Source organism: Pelodiscus sinensis, chromosome 10 (assembly GCF_049634645.1).
Source record: "Pelodiscus sinensis isolate JC-2024 chromosome 10, ASM4963464v1, whole genome shotgun sequence".
In the NCBI taxonomy this organism is placed as follows: Eukaryota; Metazoa; Chordata; order Testudines; family Trionychidae; genus Pelodiscus; species Pelodiscus sinensis.
Window position 1 is genome coordinate 16,074,599 of NC_134720.1, and position 25,921 is coordinate 16,100,519.

At 45.7% G+C, this 25,921-nt stretch overlaps 1 protein-coding gene across 13 annotated transcripts in view; it reads left to right on the top strand.

Moving 5' to 3' along the window:
* Window positions 1-6,841: 6,841 nt before the first annotated feature.
* ACSL3 (acyl-CoA synthetase long chain family member 3) overlaps window positions 6,842-25,921 on the top strand; it is an 88,261-nt gene continuing 69,181 nt past the window's right edge. For 3 of the 13 annotated variants that reach the window (XM_075937548.1, XM_075937545.1, XM_075937550.1), the window contains exon 1: window positions 7,009-7,156. The gene's annotated coding sequence lies outside the window, so the exon portion shown is untranslated. The other 10 variants (XM_025190568.2, XM_006134841.4, XM_025190569.2 and 7 more) reach the window with 8 other exon arrangements.

The window sequence follows — 25,921 nt, forward strand, 5'->3', positions numbered from 1 at the left end:
AATTCTCTTCCTTGTACTGTACTGCCCTGACTGGCTCTTCAGTCTGCTGTGCCTGCAGGATTAAACACTGCCTTCTGTGGAGGAAGTCTTCATCCTCTCTGATAGTACATAGGGTCGATGCCTGGACCTCAAGTCCTCTATTTTTTTCTTCTAAAATGGCGACCAGTTTGCACTTAGTCCAGATGAAATCCCTTCTTTCTTCAGGGAGGAAGACAAACATGGCACATGCTGTGCAGGTAACAATAGCAGACCTATCACCATCCATACCTGGCTTCCTTCTGAGAGATTCCTCAGTTGCTATTAAATCATAGAAGCATAGAATACTAAGATTGGAAGGGACCTTGAGAGGTCATCGAGTCCAGTCCCCTGCCTTCATGGCAGGACCAAATACTGTGTAGACCATCCCTGATAGACAACCTACTCTTAAATATCTCCAGAGATGGAGATTCCACAACCTCCCTGAGCAATTTATTCCTGTGTTTGACTACCCTGACAGGAACTTTTTCCTAATGTCCAACCTAAACCTCCCTTGCTGCAGTTTAAGCCCATTGCTTCTTGTTCTGTCCTCAGAGGCCAAGATGAACAAGTTTGCTCCCTCCTCCTTATGATACCCTTTTAGATACCTGAAACCGGCTATCATGTCTCCCCTCAATCTTCTCTTTTCTAAACTAAACAAACCTAATTCTTTCAGCCTTCCTTCATAGGTCATGTTCTCTAGACCTTTACTCATTCTTGTTGCTCTTCTCTGGACCCTCTCCAATTTCTCCACATCGTTCTTGAAATTCAGTGCCCAGAACTGGACACAGTATTCCAACTGTGGCTTAACTAGCGCAGAATAGAGCAGAAAAATGACTTCTCGTGTCTTGCTCACAACACATCTGTTAATGCATCCCAGAATCATATTTGCTTTTTTTGCAACAGCATCACACTGCTGACTCATATTCAGCTTGTGGTCCATTATAACCCCTAGATCCCTTTCTGCTGTACTCCTTCCTAGACAGTCGCTTCCCATTCTGTATGTGTGAAACTGATTGTTCCTTCCTAGTGGAGCACTTTGCATTTATCTTTATTAAACTACATCCTGTTTACCTCAGTTCATTTCTCCAATTTGTCCAGATCATTTTGAATTATGACCCTATCTTCCAGATTAGTCACAACACCTTCCAGCTTGGTATCATCTGCAAACTTAATAAGCGTACTTTCTATGCCAATATCTAAATCGTTGATGAAGATATTGAACAGAGCTGGTCCCAAAACAGACCCCTGCGGAACCCCACTTGTTATACCTTTCCAACAGGATTGTGAACCATTAATAACTACTCTCTCAGTACGGTTATCCAGCTAGTTATGCACTCACCTTATAGTAGCCCCATCTAAGTTATATTTGCCTAGTTTATTGATAAGAATATCATGCGAAACTGTATCAAATGCCTTACTAATGTCTACGTATACCACATCCACCGCTTCTCCCTTATCCACAAGATTTGTTATCCTATCAAAGAAAGCTATCAGATTGACATGATTTGTTCTTTACAAATCCATGCTGGCTGTTCCCTATCACCTTGCTACCTTCCAAGTGTTTACAGATGATTTCCTTAATTACTTGCTCCATTATCTTCCCTGGCACAGAAGTTAAACTAACTGGTCTGTAGTTTCCTTGGTTGTTCTTATTTCCCTTTTTATAAATGCCTCTTTGAAGGGCAAGAGTGTAGTGAAAAGATTTTCAAGAATGGCGAGTGTATTTCACCCCTTTCCCAACTCCCTCTCCAAACTCCCTGTTAACAGCCCCTGTTCATAAGTTCCTGGTTGCTCGCTCACACTCCTTTATAAACTCCTGGGCTACGTCTACACTGGCATGACTTTCCGGAAATGCTTTTAATGGAAAAGTTTTCCGTTAAAAGCATTTTCGGAAAAGCATGTCTAGATTGGCAGGATGCTTTTCCACAAAAGCACTTTTTGCGGAAAAGCATTTGTGGCCAATCTAGACGCGCTTTTCCGCAAAAAAGCCCCGATGGCCATTTTCGCGATCGGGGCTTTTTTGTGGAAAACAAATCTCTGCTGTCTACACTGGTCCTTTGCGCAAAAGTTTTTCAGAAAAAGACTTTTGCCTGAACGGGAGCAGCATAGTATTTCTGCAAAAGCATTGACAATCTTACATACGATCATCAGTGCTTTTGCAGAAATTCAAGAGACCAGTGTAGACTGCTGGCAAGTTTTTCCGCAAAAGCAGATGATTTTGCGGAAAAACTTGCCAGTCTAGACACAGCCCTGGACTGCCTGATACCTCCTCCCCCGGATTAAGGCTCCAAGAGGCTTCTAGATTTCAAACCCTGATTAGAAGCTCACAGCTTCCACCTGCCAGCCATAGCACTCACTCTGTGGGGAGGGGGGGAGGAGGAGGGAGAAGGGGAAAGGAGAAAAAAAACCCCAAACAGCCAAACACAAACTCAGCACACAGCAAGAAAACCCTAAACACAAACACAAATACACACTACAGATAGCCACTTCCCTCAAGGGTCCTGGATTAGCTTCCTCCTTTTGTCTGGAGAACTCCCTCTCCAAACTCCCTTTTAACAGCTCATTGTCCTGGGAAGTTTCCATTTAGAGTGGAGTGGGTCTATGAGCTTGTGTTTGTATTTCAAATTTCAGACATGTTTAGATCCAGCAGTTAGCACAGCCTTTTATAAAGATGGAGACAAGGTGCAAACTTTTAAACAAGATCCAGATTTGGAATAAAAAAGTGACCCGCTTTTTTTAAAGTTGATAATTATAAATCCCGGAGGTTGGGTGAGAGCCATTTCTAATTCCAAGTTAGGAGTCTTAAGGCTACATCTACACTGCAGCCTTTTGTCTGCAGAAGCAATGCAAATGAAGCGCTCATTAGCATTTGTCGCCCTGTCATTTGCATATTCTCTGCTGATGCTTTTTGCGGAAGAGGTGTTTGTGAAAAAACAAGCAGTGTAGACGGGGCCATTTTATTAAAAAAAAAAACCCTTTTGCTCAAGATCCTGTATCCTTTTTTGAGGCATAAGGGATCTTGCTCAAAAGGGTTTTTTGCGCAAAATGGCCCCGTGTACAATGCTTGTTTTTGCGCAAAAATCTCTTCTGCAAAAAGCATCGGCAGAGAATATGGATATGACGATGCGACAAATGCTAATGAGTGCTTCATTTGCATTGTCTCTGCCGACAAAAGGCTGCAGTGTAGACGTAGCCTAATAGTCTTTGGAACTAAAACTCTCATTTGGTGTAGTGCATCTTCACATACCACTATGTCAACCTATAAAATTCATTGGCTATGTCTATACTGCCTGTCCGCTCTTGCACAAGAAGTTTTACAGTACGGCATGGTAAGAGAGGGCTTGTTGTGCAAGAGCTACGCTCTTTTTTTACAAGTGTAAGCCTTCTTGCGCAACAGCACTTGCACAAGAGGGCAGTGTGGACGCACGGCAGGTGTTTCTTCCACAAGAAAGCCCTATGGCTAAAATGGCCATCAGCGCTTTCTTGTGCAAGAGAGCGTCCACACTGCCATGGATGCTCTTGTGCAAAAGCACATCTCGCACATGGCAGTGTGGACGTGTTCTTGAACAAGAACCTGCCAGTGTAGACATAGCCATTGATAGTGGATGTTGTGAAGGCCAACACTATAACAGGGTTCAAAAAAGAATATGATAAATTCACTGAGGATAAGACCACCAATGGCATCAATTAACCAAGATGGTCAGGGATGCAACCCCATGGTTTGGGAACCCTGGGCCTCTGATTGTCAGAAACTGGGACTGGATGATGGGATACATCACACAATGAATGCATATTCTGTTCATTCCCTCTGAAGCACCTGTCAGAAGACAGAATGATGGGCTAGACAGACCATTGATCTGATCCAGTGTGGCCATTCTTATGTCATTGTCCATAGAACAACCATAGGTAAGCACAAGAAAAGGAATTCATTCTTTCATCCATGCACCAGCTATCATAAAGGATAAAGCACTATCCTTTACTGAGTGCTGTCTGTACCCTGTGAAATCTTGCCTGTGTTTTCATAAAATAGCTACTCTTGATTTATCCAGGAATTTTGTCCTTGGTTCTTTCCCTGACGTGAAATTTAAAAGATTAGAAGTTCAAACCAGAGTGTTCATCAGAACTCTGGTGTTGCTCTTTTTTGTGAGTTGTTCACATTGCACTATCTTTAATTTGGCATGTGTTTGTTGAAATAATTGAATCCCTTAGTGCAGGGGTCTCCAATCTTTTCTGCCCGAGGGCCGCATTAACTATCAAACAGCAGTTCGGGGGCCGACTACACACTTGAGGTCCAAATAAAAAACAATCAAAACATGGATGTTGTTTTTAATTATTTATTTAATATTATTTTATTCAGTTATTATTTAATAACACATTGATACACTACACATGAACACCTGTATTAGTGTGAATGGTGAAATTGTTTCCTGGATGCCAAAATAGAGCCCAGCCCACTAGTGACCTCATGAGAGAGCTAGCCAATAGGATAAGAACGCACTGGCCAATAGGGAGCAATTGTCCACGCCAAGTCCCAACCCCTCTTGCTGTGAGGGACGCGCAGAGCCCGGGCTCGGCCGTCGGTCCGCAGGGCGTGTGGCCGTCCGTTGGCGGCTCCGATCCCCCGCACCCCCGGCCGGGGAGTCTCGCTGCCCAGGGCAAGGGCTGCGCGGGTCCAGAGTCCCTCCTCCGTCCCGCTGGCTCCTCCGGCTTCCCTCTCCTGGCTGCCTGCCCAAAAGAAAGTGAGTGCCGGCCGCCCCTGTCCTTCCGGCCCCTCCCCCTTTTGAGCCGGCACGCACGGGGCGTGCCGCTCACCCTGGCGTCCCTGCCCCTTCTCCTCCTGGGTCCTGCCGCCTTCCTCACCTGCCACGCCTGCGGCTGTGCGCCCTCGCTCCCCTCCCCGTGGGCTTTCCCCTGGGCTCCGCTCCGCCGCGCCGCTCGGCGCTTCTCCGGGGGAGGGGCTGTTAGTGCGGGGAGTTTCTTCCCCGCCCCAGCTCCGCGGGCCGGATGAGAGGGCCTCGCGGGCCGCATCCGGCCCACGGGCCGTAGTTTGGAGACCCCTGCCTTAGTGGAATGTTACTTGGATTCCCTTTTTCTGAAGAGATTGAAATGTTTTTCTTTCTTTGAACAAGTGCTTGAGGTTCTTCCATTTTCAGGTACAGAATTTTTAACCTTCTTTTGTCTTATCTCTGTGAATATGGAACTCTTGAATTTTTAATCTAATATTGTAATATTACCTGTATTGCTTCTATCACTTTTATTGACCCAGAATCCTTCAAGCTGGTTTATAGCTCAGAAATCTCTAATATTTCCTATTTCTATCTTCCACTATTTCCTCCCTTTGTGAAGGAGATTCATGTAATTATAATGATGATGATGTTCGTCCATTGTGTTCGAAGAGGACCTTGACATCTAACGATTTGTGGGCTGTCCACGGTGTGTCCGCAGATGGCTGATAAGGCCAATGCGGGCACGAAATGTTCTGCCACATGTCGGGCAGACATGTGTAGGCACCACTGTTGCAACGTTTGCAATTCTGGCTTTACGGAGTGCTCGCTTCTCTTCCGCTATGGTTGTCCTTCTGGCTTCAGATGTTTGACAGCCTTGGTGGATCAGCATGCGCTATGTCGATCCATCTTGTGCCAGGGTCTCCCAGGAGGTGGTGTCAATATGACATCTCCACCAATCACATATCTGGGACGAAAGAACCCATGAAGCAGGCAGCCCAGGCCAATTTGTAAGTCTTTCTGGAGGCCTGTAAGTCACAGAAGAGAACAGGAGAGTTTCCCTCAGGTCATCTAACCAAGACTCCTTGTATTTTGAGAAGAGGGAGCAGGGCCGGATTAAAGGGGGGGGGGGCTAGCCAGGCAGCTGCTCGGGGCACCAACCTATGGGGGGAACCTGATGGCAGCTGTAAGGGGAGCTGCATGCCTGGCACCCCTTAGAGCTGCAATCAGGCGCGGTGGGCCCGGGGCTGGGGGCTGCGTGGCGCCCCTTAGAGCTGCCATCAGATGTTGCGCCCCCGATTGCAGTTGTAAGGTGCGCAGCACGCCAGGGTGCAGGGCCACACATGCGCCATGCGTCACGCGCCCGCTGCCTGGGGCGCAGGAATAGCTCGAGCTGGCACTGGGAAGGAGTACCAAGATCATTTCAACTCTTGGGTGTGGACTATGCCCTGCTGAAAATAGTAGTAACTGAAAATATGGGGAAAGTCTCTTAAGGTGAAGCGATTATTTCTCTATCACTTCACACCTATCACTCTTAAATAAATATTTTGAAAAAGCTGGTTACAGTGTCAGCGCGCTGCAGAAGTTAAAAATAAAAACTTTTGCCTTCCTTTTGTTCTTGTGACTGCAACCTTGTTATATTGATATTTATTTTCAGATAGCGCCACATCTGTAAACACAAAATGAATCTCCGATTCACAATGTTGCTCCTGCCTTAAATTAGCTAAAATGACCGTTTAGCGGCTTGTAAATCTCCGAGGTGCTTACAGCAGTTCGCATACGGGCTTACAGCGCGATTTGAGGATTACGCGGTTGTGTAAGAAATCCCGCTTGTTTCCATTGCAGCAGGGAAGGAGAGGCGCGTGACTGGGAGGCAGGAATTGTTTACACATTATTGACACCACGCGCGGCAATGTATGTGCATAATAATCCCTGCGTGGACACCAGCGCTTTGGAACGTCAATTGTCACTCGTATCACACTGTACAGATCAATTGTTCACACTCCCAGCCCCAGACTCGAGCCGCTCCAACGGCTGCCCACGCTGTCCTCGCGCCCCCCTCCCAGCAGCCCTGCGCAATACAACCGCTGACCCCGGCAGCGAACGCCCTGTAATAACCCCTGCGTGGCAGCCGTTTGTAACGTACACAGAGCCAGCCTCTCGGCGCGCCACCCCGCTCCGGCCAATCAGAGAGCGCCGATCATGTATATGGAACGAGGGTGCTCGGCTGCTGCGTTGGCTTCTGGAGGTGTGTGCAGTAAGGGGGGGTTCAGCCGGGCCCGGATTGGCTCCGCGGTGCCGGCCCATGGAGCTGGGGGCGCGTGGGTAGCGCGGGGAGCCGGCTGGCGCTCTGGGTATAAGCCCGAGGCTGGTCCCCTGCGTCGCGGCCTGGGCACCGGATCCGGCAAGGCGCGGTGAGAGCCGCCCGCGGAGCTGGCGGAGGGGAGCTGCTGCTTCGCTTGGGCGCCTTTGCGGGGGGACACGGGCTGGCTAGGCTCGTGGCTGGTGCGTGGTGGGGGGCGACGGGGCTGGGTGTGGGGAAGGAGGCGGGGCGCGTGGGTGGGAAGTGAGGTTAGTGCGGGGGTGAGGCTGCGGCTTTGGGGGTGAGGCTTGGGGGTGTGGGAGAGGTGTGGTTGGGGAGTTGAGTGAGGTGGGTGGGGGTGAGGTTGATGGGAGTGGGGGGGGGGGGAGGGCTCAAGGGGATGAGGACCAGTGTTCCCTGTGAGCTATGCGCTTGTGTGGCTGCTCAGGAGACAAGTATCAGAGGGGTAACCATGTCAGTCTGAATCTGCAGTCTCATGCAACTGACTATGCTCCAATATATCTGAGAGTCTATAAGGTGCTTAGGAGAGATTCCAGTGCTGCCCAGCTGATTAGCAGCTGTTTTTCTGTCTCTCCTGGTAGTGCACAATTCCACATACCTTGGTGCACATAAAATTTATTCCGCGTACGGGTGGAAAAGATTAGAGGGGAACATTGGTGAAGAGTGAGACTAAGAAGGGGTGGAGTGCTAGCAGGATGAGGGTGGGGAGGGGCTGAGATTGGGAAGGGGTGTGGTTGGTGGGTGTGGCAAATTGAGGAGGTGGGGAATTGAGTGAGGTTTGTGGGACTGAGATTGGGGATGGAGAAGGGTGAAGTTGGTGTGTGTGTGTGAGGCCAGGTCTACAGTAGGCCTGGAAGGTTGGCTGAAGGTATCAACTCCAGCTACGTAGAACATGTAAGACTTAAGACAAGGTTGACCTAGTCCCCACAACGGGAGGCCGATGGGAGCAAATGCTCCCATTGGCTTCCCTTACACCTCATGACTGCAAGGACTACTGGCACCAGCTGCAGCTGCCCTCAGCATTTGATTTACAGGACTTGACTAGACCTGCTAAATCAAATGCCAGTAGGTTAAGCTCCAGTGGAAAGTGAAGAGGTGCCCCTAAGGAGGTTTGAGTGGGGAAGGGGAGTGAAGATGAGTAGAGGAAAAAGGGTGTATGGGGTTGATGGCAGGAAAGGGAAATGGTAGGATGGGGATGTTGAGACTTGCGCTGGGTCCCAACTGCTGTGCCTCTGCCTTTTAAATATAGTGAGAGCCCTATGGCATTTTAAAGACCGAAGCGCAGCAGTCGGGACCTAGCACGAGCGGGACTGCTTGAGTCCCTGCTCACCCTGGGTTCCCTGCTGTACCTCTGCCTTTTAAATGTAGTAAGAGCCACAGGTAGCTTTTACTACATTTAAAAGGCAGAGGCACAGGATAGCAAGTGCCCCCCTCCTTATCGACTAATCAGGCAGTTGATAGAAATTCCATCAACTGCTCGATTAGCTAATTAAACCTGAAATAGTTGAGTATTGAAAAATCTCACTGAGTTTTCAACATATTCCAGTTCAAACAATTGAGAAATGAAAAGCCACTTTCTCAACATAAATACTTTGAAACTAGCCTTCAGTCCCCCTTCCAAAAGTACTGACTATTTTTACATGATGCTCTAGAAAAGGATTAGAGTATTTTTATACACATCCTGTTGCTAGTTTTTGTACTGAATCTGGAGCCCAGAATAGGTCAAGTTAGGCTGATTTCCCTTGCTTAACTCCACAGAAGAGACAAAGTGCAAGACATGTAGAGGCGGAAGTCATGCTTCCCAGTTATCCTCCATAGGCCATACTAGTTAAGTAAAATTTCTTGTGGGACAAACTGAGTTCTTCACATGAAGAGGCAAAGGAGGCCATCACAATGAACTGATGAATTCTGAATTTACAATTTATACAGTTTCAAAAACGGGTTAGAAAATTATTATAGATTTCATATAGCACTAGAACTGGAAGGGACCTCGAGAGGTCATCGAGTTCAGTCCCCTGCCCTCATGGCAGGACCCAGTACTGTCTAGATCATCCCTGATAGATGTCTCTCTAACCTGCTCTTAAATATCTCCAGAGATGGAGATTCCACAACCTCCCTGGGCAATTTATTCCAGTGTTTCACCACCCTGACAGGAAGTATTTCCTAATGTCCAACCTAAACCTCCCCAGCTGCAGTTTAAGCCCATTACTGCTTGTCCTATCCTCAGAGGCTAAGGAGAACAATTTTTCTCCCTCCTCCTTGTGACATCCTTTTAAATACCTGAAAACTGCTATCATGTCCTCTCTCTGTCGTCTTCTTTTCGAACTAAACAAGCCCAGTTCTTTCAGTCTTCCTTCATAGGTCATGTTCTCTAGACCTTTAATCATTCTTGTTGCTCTTCTCTGTACCTCTTCTAATTTCCCCACATCTTTCTTGACATGTGGTGCCCAGAACTGGACACAGTACTTCAACTGAGGCTTACTCCATGCAGAGTAGAGTCAAAGAATGACCTCTTGTGTCTTGCTCACAACACACCTGTTAATGCATCCCAGAATCATGTTGCTTTTTTTTGAAACAGCATCACACAGTTGACTCATATTTAGCTTGTGGTCCACTATGACCTCTAGATCTTCAGTACTTCTCCCTAGACAGTCACTTCCCGTTCTGTACATGTAACATGAATTGTTCCTCCCTAAGTGGAGTACTTTGCATTTGTCCTTATTAAACTTTATCCTATTTATCTCAGACCATTTCTCCAGTGTATCCAGATGTGATAGTGTTACAGAGTGCGTATGCTGGGTAAGTTTCTGAGAGAAGCCACGTTCTGTTTCTTTAAGGGAAATCTCTCCTGCTCTGTTGTCTCTCCTCACTGTGCATCGACTGAGTCACTTACCATCCACACTTCAGACTGGAGCAGCCCCCCTATGGGTGTCTCCCTCTCACTGACCCTTGCTCTGCAGAGATGGGGTACAGGGCCAGGGGGATACCCTGACTTCAGTACTTCCCTCTGTCCTTCCTTCTGTACAATTAGCAGGAGATTCCTAGATGCCAGCTGGGAGGCAGGACAGAGCAAGGTGGGGGGGAGGGGAGCTGACTATTCTGCCAGCTTTAAGAGTGCACACACTGCTAATCAGGCTGGAGAGAATTGCTTGGTGGGCCTGATTTTTGCCCACCCCTACTCTAGAGAGTACAAGTACAAAAATTAGTTCATTGTTGGGCTCAGCACTACCAAAAAAAAAAGTGTCAGACAATCCCTACCTCAAAGAGCTTATCATTTACATAAACAAGATATACAGCAAGTATGGAGGCCTAAAAGTGTCCCTTGTGTGGTTCTGCAGGTGTACACCACTTTAATTTCCCCTGATTGGTAGAAATGTATTCAGGTGCATAGTCTGGACAAGGAGCCATCAAAATGTGTTAACAAAATAGGCTATTGCCTTAGGAATTACAGTAAATGGTTCAAAAGATCCCCACCTCAGGACCCTGGTTCAGCTCCCAAACTTAACATCTGTAACACCACATCTCTGAGGCCTGGTCTATACCAGCTGTTCCCAAGCCCTTTTTTAATGGGGACCGGCAAAATCATTCACAAACTTTTAGTGGACCGATAACATTTTATTTGCATATTCATTATGCAAATAATGAATACGCAACTATACAAATAAAATGTTACTAGTCCACCAAAAGCCCCGTCCCCCAGCACCTCCAGTGCTAGCCCTAACTCCTAGAGCCCCAACCCCTTCGCTACCCTCCAGCACCAGCCACTGACCCCAGAGTCCCTTGCACCCAACCCCCCCCCAGTGCCAGCCTCCTGCCTCAGAGCCCCCTCCAGTATCACAAATGCCTTAGTGCCAGCCCCCCACCCCTTAGAACTCCTCACTACCAGATCCCTCGGATCCTGTTTCGAGAGATCCACTATACTCAACACCTCTAGAGCCCCTCTCAGTGCTAGCCCCCAGTCCCCACTACTAGCCCTGCCCCCAGAACCCCTCAGAGCCAGCTCCCCACCCTGGATGCCCCAGTGTCAGCCCTCCACCCCTTAGACTCCCTAGTATTAGCCCCACTCCCAGAGGCCTCCAGTATTAGTTTTGCCCCCAGATTTCCCCAGTACTAGCCCTGTCCCCTCACCTAGCCTTGCACTGTCTCCCAGCCACCATCTGAGTACTGCTGCCTGGGTTCTGTGCAGACCTTCTGCTGTTCAGCAAAACGTTCTTCTGTGTCTGGTAAGAGATCCTGCCCAGTGTTGGTTGGCTGAAAGGTGGGGGCAGGACACGCCTCTCCCAACAGCCATAGTGGGAGCAGCGTATTCTGGCCCCCAGAGCTATCATGGCCCGGCAGCTGGAGCCACCATGGTCCGGCTGCAGACCAGTGGTTGGGAACCACTGGTCTATACTACAGCCATAGGAAGGTTCAGAGAGGGCCCTGGCAGCAGTGCTAGTGGCCCCACTCTGCTCTGCTCCATCCCGCTTTAGGGAGATACAGGGCCTGAGCAGTACCACCAGCCCTGCTTCATTCTGCCCCATCTGCACTTCTGGGGTATGTGGGCACTGAGCATTGTGGGGCCTAGTGACAGTGTTACTGGCTGCACTCTACTATACCCAGCCTTAGAGGGACGTGAGGCCTGGGTGGTTGGAGGATGGCAGCATGGCCCTACTTTACTCCATCCCTGCTTCAGGAGACGTGGTGCCTGGTCAGTGCAGGGGCCAGCAGCACTGCTACTGACGATACTATACTGTGCTCCACCTCACTGGTCCCCAGCATCACTCTGGAGAGAAGGGGAAAAGTGGTGAAATGGAGGCAAAGTGAGAGTGGGAATCAGTTAACCAGTTAAATGTAACATTTAATCAATTAACTGCTTAAATGCAGTTCCACTCTGTGGTGTGGCCTGGTGGGCCCAACTGGGCTGGAGCTACCCCCTCTGCCCCCCCAACACCATATCACGGTGGGCTGCTCCAGCTGGGCTTCTGGTTAAATGGTAAGCATTATCTCCTATTGTGTACACTGTGTTACTAACATTTGAGTCAAGCTGGAACCATGAAATTGACAGAAAAGCTGTCTCTCCAGCACGGCTGCTGCTCTGGCTCAGACTTTCTACTCCCAGCTGGGCTACCACTCAGGCTCTAACTTCACTGCTCTCCATCAGGAGCATGGCAGCTGACTGGGCTCTGGGGTGTGGATCTCCTTCCAGGGATCCTGCTGCCCTTCTGGCTTTTGGCTTCTTGCTCATCACAGGGAGCAAAGCTGTGCTGGGTTGGGAACTCCATTCCAGGAGTCTGGCTGCCCTGTTCCCATTGGGCAGCCAAAGTGGTGATGAGGGCAGCAAGTCAGGTCTCTGTCTCATAAATTGATGGGAGGGGATGATGATGTCCACACTGCCCATCTTCTGTCAGTGTTGCACATGAACCACTGCAAGAAGTTGGCCCAGTAAAAGTCCAATGTAGGTTTATAGTGTACGTAGGTCCTGAGGGTATGACTACCCAGGAATAAAAGCCCACAACTGCAAGAATTGAGGGTCCCAGAGCTCCGGTTCCAGCTTGAGCCCAAATGATCTACACAGCAATTTTAGCCTTGCAGCCCAAATCCCTTGAGCCAAGTTATATGACCTAAGCCATATGCAGCTGTTCTGTAGATCATTTATCCCTGTGTAGACACATGCTGAGTCTGATTAGGCTGGTCTCCCAGAGGAGGGGTAATCTTCTGGTGGGCTGTGAGACATTTTGTTTGTTGCCTATCCATTGGCACGCTCCCTCCCCAAGTGACTGCTGGCTTGCATTGCTTCCTGCAGCTCCCTTTGACCAGGAACAGTGAACCATGGTCACAGAGTGCTGTGAGAGGCAGTGCAAATGTGTCTCAGCTTGACAGCAGGTTACTCTGATATGTTGTGTGCTGAAGTTTTCTGATCCCTGACTTAGAGCTTGAAAGAAACCACTGCAGCTTGCATGGGTTTTCTTTCTTTCTTTCTGTTTATGTAACCCAGTTCTAGGTTGGAACAGGGCTTCTTTGATTACATCCCAGGTTCTCCTTAGTCACTTAAAGGAGTAGTACATATCTTCACAAGGGAAGTAAGCAGTTGACTTGCTCAAGATTTCTCCCCCCCCCCCCTCCCACGGGTATTAGTAAAGTGACACACTAATAAAGCAAGGGCACGTGAAGTGAGGTGCATGCCGATTGCACACAACATTGACTCATCAGCCAAACACTCTCTGTATCAAGTCAAAGTACCGCTGTGGTTCATTTGGCACACCCTGCAAATTCTAAGTACACAGGTATCCTATCCGGGAGATTGTTGTGGTTATGAAAATCTTTTGGCCCACTGAGTTGAAGGGCCACTCATGAGGCCCAGTTGCTAGCCTAGGTTGTCTGTTGCTGAGCTAGAACCTTTATATATTCTGTGACTTAAGCACAACATTTTTAGGAATGCAGTAGTCATGTTGAGGTAACAAACAGCAGGGTGGGAAATTATTTTTCCACTATACAAAAATGTTTGAGATTTCAGAAAAGAAAAACTTTGAATTGGGATGAAATTTTAATTTTTTTTTAAATATTTTTTTGTTGTGGAAAAACCAGAGATGCGCCCCCCATTTTCCTTCAATGGTATAGCATATAGCCTAATAGTGATGAGGGAACTCATGTGGGAGACCCAGGTTCAAGTCCATGCCCTGGCTGATTCAGAGTGACTTGAATCTGATGTGAGTGCCTTAACCAGTAGGTTGTTGGCTGTTTTGGAGGCAAGAGGGGAGGGTGTATGCCTCTTATTTTGACTAGAAAATCAGTCCTGGGAGAACTTATGAGTGAGGAGTTTTTTCCCAAAATTGATCAGGTCATGAAAAAGTTTCATCTGCATTTCTGAATAAATGGTTGTCAAATAATTCCCAACCAGCTTTCATTATAGACACCATAGACATGTCAGAATGTGACAGGATGGAGGAGTAGGGATTTAAAAGTATAACTGTTTAAATGGTTAACTGATAAGCCTGGGTTTATTGGTTACCATTAACAGTTATGCTCAGGCTCCCACTTTGCTGCTGGGGAGCCGGCTGCCACAAAGCCAGTAGCACAGGAGTGGCAGCCAGTCCCCTGGGAGCGAGGCTGCAGATGGGACTGGTGCACACTGAGAGCCAGCTGTTGCCCTGCACTGCTGCCTCTGCTACAGCTGGCTTCTGGTGCGCAATGGGTCCTGGTGAGCTGGCTGCCACCCCGCGCTGCTACCTCTGTATCAGAGGCCACATTGCAGGTGCGTGTAACCATGTAATCACTGACCAGCTAATTTGTATGTTCTTAGTGTTAAATGAGAACTAGCGTAGAGGACAGATTTGAAAAATACTTCTGTAAAAGTAAGTTGCCTAAAAGTTAATTGTGAGTTGGTTGGTTATGCATTTGAAAGAGTGACATAGGTGTGCACCTGTCAATAGGGGGATTGGCATTGCGTGCTGCAGAAACAGTCTTCATAAATGACTGCCATGTAAAACAGTTAAATGTAAATTGGAAAAAAAAAAATTCTGAGCAGACTGTACTGTGTAGCCCTGAAAATCTCAGATTACCATAATTGCACAGGAATGTTGCAGTTTCACATCTGGAGAAGACCCAGCACACCTTTTGGCAATTCCCCTCCCAGCCAGCCGGCAGCTCCCATACATGTTTAGACGTGGATTGTGTCAGTGCCATGCCACGCGGCTTGGCTCTGTGGCAGATGTGGCAAGCGTGCTCTGCCGCTGCTTCTCCCCTGCTCCCCCACAGCAGGCAGCTCCTGCGCACATGGCCTGGCTCAAAGCTGTGTGGCTTGGTGCTCGGTTCTGCAGTTGGAGCCCCAGCAATGAGGCAGGCAATTGACCTGGGAAGCGGCTCAAGTAGCTGTGGGCCGCATGCGGCCCACGGGCTTCGTGTTGAATAGCCCTGCTTTAGAAGGAACTCCATGCCTGCACCTGCGTTCCTTCAAAGGAGATTTTTATCAAAATGGGGAATGGTAGTGCTGGGATGTCAGTTGGTCATTCATCCTGTCATTATTTTTACCATATGTATCCTGCTGAGGCTTTTTCTTTGCAAATCTTGATGCCTTATTTGAAGCACAAAAAACACTTTATCCATCCAGCTTGGTTTTTCTAGCAATGCAGTTGCAACTGCTTATTCGTATAGGGTTTAGGTAAGATACAGTTGAAAATGCCAAAGCAGAAATTGGAAAATTAGTACAGTGAGCCCTCGCTACTTCGCGGTTCGACCATCGCGGATTCACGACTTCGCGGACTTTTTTTATATCCGTATCATATCGTGCTTGCCTATTGTCTTTATACTTTCATATTATTCGTCATTACAGATGGCTTTTGTGCAGCATTAAAGAATGATATGGAATTACAATACAGTATAGGCTAATCACAGGGGAAACTTTGTAGGGGGTGGGGGGACCTATCGGTTTCTATTTACAGTACGTAAATATGGTGTCCCTACTTCGCGGATTTTCAGCTATCGCGGTCGGGTTTGGAACCTATCTACCGCGATAAACGAGGGTTCACTGTAGTTTTAAAAAAATATTCACAATGAACATACTTGAAACTTCTACTTCTTGCGGTGTTGGAAAACATTATGAAGTAGGTGGCAAGGTCTACTGATCTCCCAAACTCATTGGCACCCTTGGCAGTGCAAGATTTTGAATTGGGTCAGCAGGCTGCTTTTTAAATACATAATTTAAAGAAGCCCAATTAAATAGTTTTTATTCTTTAAAATGAGTTATATTTTGTTTAAAATAAGTAGAAATTCTCTTTAAATGCATTAAAGGAGTTTGTACTATTTAAGTGTGTGCATTGAAAAAAGAACAAATCCCTCAAAGCTGCATCCAAGACTTTAATAGTGTGTGCCCCATCCTTTCAGCACCTTTAGGTGTTGCTGAATTTTTCAGTCTTTTAGTATTTTTCAAGAATTAGGTAGATATTCTGCTGATATATTTTAAATCAATTTCTGTATTCACCCATTCCAGTCACCTATGTTTGTTGTTCCCCTCTGACTATTTGACCATACCCTTTCAAATTTACCTGAAGGACTGCTTCCTAAATGCTGAGGCTTCTAGAAAAAATGGGAGCAAAACTTCGGAGAATTGATCAAATAACGAGTTGTATAACAGAGAAAAGTTCTTTAAACCATAGTAGTTTTTTCCCCTGTCCATTCATGTGAAAGTAAAGCCTGCCATCCAGTGGAAGTACTTGGAAGGAGACTTTTAGATGATATTAATAAAATCTCCATAACTCTTCTTAAGTTTTCAGAGAGGACATATTTGTTCTTTGGCTGTCTTTCTCTCTGCAGTGTAGATCAAAGCCTATTTATTCCAGAACTCTTTCCTTTAACACTTTATTGTGTGGGGGCACTTATAATTTTAATTTGTTTCCATTTGTTTTACTAGAAGATTTACCTGGCATTGTTTGGGTCCTCAACTCAAATAACTCTTGTTTTCTTTTATTTAAATAATTGTTCTGGGGTGGGACAGGCGATGAGGGGTTCTGTATGCAGGCTGCCCTGGGGAGAGAGGACAGTCCCAGCCCTCTTTCATGCAGCAGCTTGGAGCCAGGTGAGAAGTGCTTGTTCATAGATGCTGCAGCTGTAGTAAGCAAAGCTGGGGGAGTGGTGCATGTCCCCTGGCTGGGGACAGACAAGCAGACACGCACAAACTCTCTGACATATATAGTAGATTGCTGTCCCTTTCTCCACCCCTGCCTTCTGCTGGCCCTTTGGGGTTATAGCTGTTCCCGTCCCCATCTCTGGCCCCTTGCTTCCTGTTGGACCTTTTCATTTTATGAGAAACAATCAAAATTCCATGCTAATCTTATTATCCTGGGAAAATCAAACCCTGACCTTGCTTTAAGTTGTAAGTGGAAGCCTCATGTCAACTTCGGTAGTCCTAGCTCTTACTGAGGAATTCTTGAACAAATGGACTCACAGATAGACAAAAGCACAATTCTAAAATAAACAGTAAAATTAATCACAGTGATTTATAATCTCCTAATAGTTTACACCTCCATATTCTAACACTCAGGACCAGTGTTGGTCTCCTGCTACTGGCCTCCCAGCCCACCGCTCCTCCCTGTGGCCGATCCCAGTTGTCCCTCCTGCTGGGCTGCCATGGCTGTCACATCCCTTTCCCCATTACTGGGGCTGCAGCAGCTGCCTCAACCCTGTCCCTGCTACCGGGACTGTCATGGCCCAGCTTCCCTACCAGGGCTCCAGCCCTGGTCACAGCTCCAGCCATAGCCCTGCTGGGCTCGCAGCTACCAGCCATCTTGCCTCTGGGGCTCCCAGTCTGGACTCCCTGGTCCAGAAACATCCGTGGTCCTGGCAGACTAGAGAGTCCTGATTTTGCGAGGTCCAACCTGTACCTCTCTTTACTATCACAAATGACTTTGTGCATTGTATTATTTGTGTTCTTATTTCAGTATCACAGTGTGTCTTGACCTTTTGTATGTCAAGGACATTGGGAGTTAGAATTCTGAGACATTACCAGTAACTAACATTTTCTCGAATAGTGTGGTTCTTTTTTATTCAAAATGGTGTTTGTCGACCATGAATCTATTTTTCAGGATTTAAATTTGTATATCAATATTGAGATGTTACCTTAATATGCAACTTTATCCCAAGTAATAGAACACAACTTATCCCATGCGTTTAAGGAATAGATACTTAAACATTGAATTTTGTGACTCTCATGTGTATGTTACTCTGTTGATTTTGGTTTTATTTTTTTGTACTGTTTAGAGTTGTATAATACTATTTTCTCTTTTGTTTAAAGTGTTTTAGTAACTATATTTTTAATTAAGTAGTAAGGCTTGATAAAGCCACTTGCCTATTAACAGTGAACATTAATTTTTCCCTGTCTAGCAGCAAGCATGGCCTGGTTGATAGAGCATTTGAGAGGGACTTGGATTCTGTTCTTGGCTCTGTCATTGGGCTGCTGGGTGACCTTGGGCAACTCACATCCCCTCTCTGTAAAATGTGGGTAATGGTACTGACCTTCTTAAAAAAAAATTCATGATTGATAGAGCCCTGCAAATCCAAGAGTATTCACTTTATCTGTGGATATGTGCATCGACAGATGTGGATTTGGATATCTACAGCTCTAATTTCCTATCCATACAGGGCTCTAGTGATCTATTGTTGAAAACTGGTATATAAGAGCTAGATATAAGGGAGCTTATTTACCAATTTCTCCAAAATTAAACTTTTCATTTAAAGATCAAAGGCTTTTAGCCTACTTAGTTTGGAGGGAAACCTTTAAAATGAAGCATTGTACTATAGTTTACACTGCAATCAGGGTATAATTTTCAGACCAGGTATACTAATCCATGGTAGCTTTAATCTAGCTAGTTCAGTAAGAAAACCACAGAGGAAGTAGCAGCATGGCCAATTTTGAGACTCTTCCACATGGCTTTCCACAAGTTGCTCCTGCACTCCTTGTAAAAGCGACAGAGAGTCATGTGGCTCCTTATAGACTTATTGGAGCATAAGCTTTCGTGGGCAAAGACCCACTTTGTCAGATTCAGACAAACACAGCTACCCCTCTGATACTCGCATTCCCTGTGTTTGCCTTTAATCCCCTACCCCAATCCTGCAGTTGAAGCAGTAGAGAGACCGTTTTCAAAGAACAGGAGTTTTTATTTGGGAAAAACAGCAGGGAAAAGAAAGAAGTAGGAACCCAAAGGGAGGAGGGGGGCTTAGGAATGTGAGTGGGACTGCCTTCTGCCTCCCAAAGTCCTGGAGGGAACAGCTGCCCTGGAGTCCCCACCTCCTGTGTCCTGGGGCCCTGGCGGCCTCAGGAATCCTGGGAGTGGAAGCCACGAGGTTGGGGGAGGTGGGGCCGAGGTTGTTGTTGGGGCAGATGGGATTCTGGGAGGGGGCCCTCTTCAGGCATGAAGCCAGCCATTCCATAAAAGTGCCCAGAGAAGCAAACATGGTCTTACCTGTTGCTCCCTGGCAGCTCTTCTCTCCTGGTATTCCATGTGTTCTGCCAGAATCTCCTCCACGAGGGAGTTCATGCAGTCCATCTACTCCCGGAACATGTCTTAATCTGCTTTTTCCTGTGGATGTGAGCCAAGTAGACAGATGCTGGAAGAGGGAAAACATGCACTGAGCTAGCTGCAGTCCCAGGGGCAGACATTACAGGAGATGCATTGTGTTAAGCCTACCCCTAATCTTAGCCTACACTGAAGGTCTCCATTAATACAATGGAGATGTGTTCCGTGCAAGGCCAAATGTTTTCTTTAAAGCAGACACTTTACAGCAAGTGCAGAGTTTTCAGGGGAGCTTTGGGGAGCACTCGGTCTGGAGGCAGGCAGGCATGGAAAAGGGCCAGCTAAGGCAGGAGTCTGCAGAAGGAAAGGGGGAGACTGCTTCCTGCTGTGTCCAGCACATGCTGTGTCTGGCACATATGACCTCCTGGGAAGAGTTCTAATAGCTTTTTCCTTCTCCTTCCTTCAGGTTGCCATATGTTATGAGATATCAGTCTTCTCTGAATCACAGAGAGGCTACGTCTACATTGGCCCCTTTTCCGGAAGTAGGAATAAGATCCTCCAGAAAAGGGCTTTTTTTCCGGAGGATCGGGGCCAGTGTAGACGCTCTTTTCCGGCTTTTCTAAAAGCCGGAAAAAAGCGGCGGACACTTTTATTTAAATGCCGCGGGGGATATTTAAATCCCCCGCGCATTTCCCCATTGCGATTTCAAAAATTACCATGCCCCTTCCGGAAAAGGGGCCAATGTAGACGTAGCCAGAGTGATTGGGAGTGAATGCTGATTGAATATGACCATAAATCTGGGTGTTATGCTGCAATGATTTGTGGCTCGGTGACACCAGACCACTGCCTGGTGGCTTGGTATGGGAAAGTGTCCTACTGCAGAGGACAGCAAAAGATTGGCCTCCCCAAAAACCTTGTGAGAAGGATTAAAGAGTTTGTGTGAGAGCTTCATGGAGCTGTGTAGACAAGATTCTCCGCAGACACATTAACAAGCTGTTCTGTGGCCCTGCTCCTCCCCGTATAGGCACAGAGCATTCTGCACATCACACCCCACTTATCCCACTTGTAGGTAGAAAAAGTTTATGAACTCACTGAAGTATTTGCCTGTAAGAAGTGTGAATTTCTTCTATTTATTTCAGAGGTATGTTCATTGAAATCTTTGTGTATCTGGGATCCTGCCTACACTGGAGAAGTGTTTTGTGGTATAGATGGGTCCAAAGTGCAATTGCACTAAGAAAAAATGCCATTATTGCAATATTGGTCTAGCTGGGTTCATGCTATTTCTTACAGCCATGCTACAAAAATTTCTTTGAAGGAAAGCAGCACTTAAAGCACTGCTACTACCATCCCTGACACACTGCTGTTTGTCATTATAGTATGAGTACAGTTGGAGTTGAAGCCTTTGCCGAGAGGTTTAGGCCCTTTGCCTCATCTCTGCACAGGCAGCTATAAAAGGTAGTGGCAGATCAACAGCATTTGATTATAAAGGTTGAGTCTGCTTTCTTCTCACAGTACTGGGGAAGTAAAGCTGTTGTTGTATAACTGGAAGGGAAAGCAGTGATTCATTTTGCAGTCTTGGCCTAAGAGGTTACTTGAGGGAGGAGCAGACAGGAGGAAAAGAAGTGCCCCTCCTCTTTCTGTTAAGTAGACAAGTAGGGGAAGTGGTGAAACAGGAAATGCACAGAGAACCAAAAAACATTAGTATATGGAATTTAAAAAAAAAAACACCCCAGGAAGGAGGGACAAGATACAAAGTAAAAACAGAAGCCAGCTGCTTACTCTCCCTATTAATTAGCCACAATTTCAGAAATAAAACTTGCACCTTACCCTAAAATTTTGCCTCTGTCAAATGTTGAAAGGACTTTTGGCTCAGTTTGGAGGTATTCTTTGTTTTCCAGTAAGCTATCTTCATGCTTATTATATTTAGCTTTCTCTCTCCTTTTATATAAGCCCTACCATTGTAATATCTGAATACTTTACAAATACTAACAAACTTATCCTCAAAATATCCCGTATGAGGTAGGGAAATATTAGCCCCCTCTTCTTTTTTTTTTTTAAAGATCAGGAAAGCCTTATTCAGAACACATTGAGGTCACTAGGACTCTCTAAAGGATCAGACCCTTTGTCACTTGGGATTTTGCAGTGCTGAGCATAGCAACACCAAAATATCTTTAAAAACCTAGACCTTAGTGAGTTTCCCAGGGTTATCTATGCAGAATGTGCAGGAGCTTGGCATTGAATCCAGATCTTGGAGTCCAAATCCGGTACCATAACCATAGGATCATCCTTCTTGTAGAATGTTCTAAGCTCTCTTTGAAGCTTAGAAGTAGCACTCTTTTGGTAGGGTTTTTTTTAAATATCAGCAATCAGTTTAATGAAACTTGGGCTAATCATGGATTTGTTCTTGTTTACACTTGGAGATCAACAGTTGCTGATTCATCTGAATAAATTGATTGAATTGTGGTGTTTCTACACAAAGAAAATCTTGTGGTTTTTTTTATGGTGTTAGCTCAAAAAAGTAACTAGAGTGGAACATGATAAGTATATAAATATATATAAGGGAAAAAATCAGGGTTTTCTGTTATCCTTGTTTTATAACACAACATCAAGGGAACATTTAATTAAATTAAAAGATGACAAATTAAGAACTGATAGAAGGAAATATTTTTTCACTAGTTATTGTCATGTGAAACTCATTTCTACAGGAAGTTGAGGCCAAACTTAGGAAGATTTAAAAAGAGATTTGACACATTAATATTAACTCTGGATACTTGGTAATAGTTTGGAAGGGATACACTTTGGCTACGTCTACACTGCAAGGTTTTTGCGCAAGAAGTCTTTTGCGGATGAGTTCTTGTGCAAAAACTTCTTGTGCAAGAGCATGTCCATCCCTAAAAGCGCATCGCAAAAGTGATGTGCTTTTGTGCAAGAGAGCATCCACGCTGCACGGACACTCTTGCACTCTTTCTTGTGCAAGAGTGTCCATGCAGCGTGGACGCTCTCTTCACAGAATGGCCATCAGAGCACCTGTGCTTTTTCCCATAGGGGTTTCTTGCACAAGAAACCCCTCTGGAGCATTCACACTTGCCTTTTTGCACAATAGCTGTAGCACAAAAGGGAGTTACGCCTCGTAGAAGTTTTACCTACACTGGCAAAAGCCCTCTGTTCTGCCATTTTATTGCTGATTTACTTGCGTAAAAGCGCATATGAGGTGTGGACACTCTGCAGGTTTTTGCACAAAACCGACCGTTTTTGTGCAAAAGCCTTGCAGTGTAGACTTATCCAGTATGTTTCAGGGCTTAAGCCAGTCTCTGGTGATTAGAAATCAAGGTGAGAGCCAATATTGAGAATAGGATATTCCACAATTACCTCCTGACTATCTCTTATATCCAGGGGTTAGCCCACTAGCCTTGTGTTAGGTGACCTGAGTTCAGTTCCCTGCTTTGTCCCAAATTTCCATTGGTTAAATTATCTAGCTTCAGTGCCTCAGTTTCCTATCTATAAAATGGGGTTAATACTTAGATGCCTTACTGGGTGTTAGGAGGATAAACATTGAAAATTATGCAGCAATTGAGAACCACTGAGAAGAAAATGCTATATAAGTAGTAGGTGTTATTCTTTGAAGCATATGCTGCAGGTTACTGTTGGAAACAGGTTGATGAACTTGGGCTCTGATCCATTATGGGAGTTTGTATCCCCCTATGGGTGCATTTGTTTCTATCATTATCTCTAATAGTTTTTTGGATGGTAAAAAATGCCTATGTCCTTTCTACACAAGAGCTTACACAATAGAAATTTTTAGTACAGCTGGCATACATGAAAGTTCCAAAAAGAGCTTAATCACTGAAGTGTGAGTAGAAGCCAAACTGCCATAGATAACTGGTTGCCAGGCTGGGTTTTCTGGTCACGTAAAACCACTTTACAAGAAAATAATTGGTACATTCATAGAAACCAGAGAATGAAACCTTGAAGATTAGAAATGTTGATGGAATGTTGCAGAACAGATTGTTCTTTCCTTGGTTAGAGGATCTGTACTTTACTTTCATGTAGGATATATTAAAAGCTCTGATAAACAGATTTATTTGTTTTCTTGACAATTGTTTGCTATAGAACTTCATGATCCTTTTGTTTGTGCTATAGTAAGGGAAAATTAACCAGGTTGGCTGCCTCTATTACCAAGATCTAAGTGGCGGTGCTAGTTTTTGATATTCTCATAACACAGTGGTTCTCAAACTTCACCGCCCCCTGCAGCTGGGAACCTGCACTCGCGCTTCAACTCCACAATCTCTCCAACCCCCCATGATGTTAGATCACCAGCGCTGACTTCTGGTTGAGGGAGTGGGAACCCCCGAGTCTTGTGGGCTTAATCCAGCTTGTGGTGGGAACAAGCTGCTCCACTACCATTCCCTGTCCCTGTCCCCTTGGCTGGGGGCAAGGCAATGAGGAAACCTTGTCCAGCAGGGAAAAGCCTCGAGCTTCCCACCTGTCATAAAGACAATGTTGAAACCTTTCGTTTTGGACATAAATTAATTATTTTACTTAGTGTACCAAAATGTGTTTAAATAAAGTTAAAGCCCTTTATCTGTTTAATTATTTTGATTTAATATTTACTTTCTTACCAGTTATATACACCCCCTTATATTATAGCTGCATATGTAAGTTTTTTTTTTTTTTTTAAGCTCCAGTTTGTTTTTATGCTCTGGGCACGCCAAAAAGTTTGAGAACTGCTGCTCTAATGGTTCAGCCAATTCCACTATTTCATGGCTTTTCTCTCTATGAGATTTGCTGGAAAGACTGAGGTAGAAATGGCTTTATCCTCAGCAACAATACATTGAGTTTATATCATGAAAGTAGTGACCATGAGATGCCAGTGCTGTTTTTAGTGATTTTTTTTTAATATTAAGCAAATTACAATTGCTGAACTGCACATGCAGGTACACACATTAATCTTGCACCAAAATGAGTAAATATAATTGTTCTTTGCTAGCTGAGGACATTTAGAACATATCTGTCTGTGCAAGACTGGTTTTAATATCCTTAGAAAAAACAACTGTGGAGTAACTTTTATCCTTTTGTATGTACCTTTTCCTATGTAAACTAATAATTTCTCACATGCATGCACATGATGCTGGGAAAACCATGTATTTAGCTCAGATCCTGCAATGAGAAAGTAGGGATTGCAGGGTATGGAGAAATATTTCCATTGTGAGGACTGCCACATTGGAGGGGATAGTGAAAGCCAGGTAGCTTCCTGATGGCAGATCATTTCTTGCTCTTCAGAGTGCACTCGCCATTAGGAAAGGGTTTTAGATAAATCTTAATAACCTACATTGAAAGCATTTATTCTTCTTTGGAAGTGACTTTAGCAGTCTTCTATTTCCTAAGCTCGGTGATAAGTTAGGGTATGTTGCACTAAGGACAAAGCATCAATAAACAATAGCAGACCTGAGTTCAATTCCCTGCTTTGCCACAAACTTCCAGACCTATCCCAGACTTTGTGGAGGAATTAATGTTAAAGCCGTGTTTAAAAAACGGTGAAGAGTTTGCTGGTTTCAGTGTGGCATTCATTACCCTCACCAGGATCTGAAATCACTTGTTAATGGAGGCACCGTGCAGAACAGCACAAGCCAGGGCGAAAGCGAGAAATCGGAGTTCCTGTACTGAAAGGATCCAGAAACGAGTGTGGCAGCATTCTAGAAATTACAGGGAAATGACTGAGATGGGGGAGGCGCTAGGGCTCCTCGAGAAAGTGAGGGGCCTGAGGAGAACTGAATGGAGCCAGCACCAGCGCGTTAGCAGCAAGGTATAAGGAAGACCAACTGCCTTTGTCTGGGTCACAAGTGGGGTGGGGGCCCGGGGACAGGAGGGAAGAGAGCGTGTGTGAACGCGTCACAAAGCAGATTTTCCGTTGCTACGGAGACGCTGGCCGGCTTAGAGCCGCGTTTAACCCCGCTCCCCATTGAATGAATGGCAGTAGGAGCTGCCTGCCAGACTTCGCGGGGGCGTGTGGGGGGAAGGCGAGTGGGCTGCCCGGGAGAGGATCGCAGGTAAGGTCGGGCGGAAGCGCACAGACCTTTTAAGGGAGTGCAGGGTAGACGATCGTTGGGGAGCCGGAGAACGGTGGGAAGGAGAGAGGCTGGGGGTCAGTGATCCTCCCTAGCTGTGGAGAGGAGCGTGGTTTGACGCCGTTGCCGGTTTCTAGTTCCGAGGTGTGCGCTGCGTCTTGCCTTCAATTTCCTTTCACTTAGGCTGTGCTGGCGGCAGAGTTCAGGAAAATGGACCCTGCCCCAGGTTATCATTTAAGTACAGGGACGAAATATTTCATTTTCTGGGAGGAAGGTTTTGCTACGTGTCTCGAGAAAATGTTTTGACTTTGCGCGGGTTTTTTTTTTTTAAATAAGAAAAGTTATTTTGAGAAAATAGTCTTTCTATAAGACATCTAGAGACCCATTTGATTTAGAGCACTTTCCCTGGTAAAATGTAGCTCGATAGTCACTTTTGTATCTGTTTCCTGCTTGTGTGTGTATATTGACTGGAAAATAGAGACCACATGAAAATTTAACCAAAAAGACAATCTGTGAGCTAAGCAAGAATATATTTAAAGTCCAAAATGAGAAATTTAAAGCCAGGATTTTGACTGTACATCTTGAAAAGTTCAGTAAAACAGTAAATTTAACTTCTTGTTGACTGAAATTGGTTGGTTGGTGTAAAAATTGCATTAGCTAATGCAGTGATGGTTATATGTAAAACACTGGAAAAAACCACCTAATGCAGTTTTGCTTCCCCTCTCTTCCCAGACTAAAAGAATTTAAGCTGATGAGTGACTACAGTCATCTCTCAATCTCTGTTCCCATCTCAAAACATTAAAC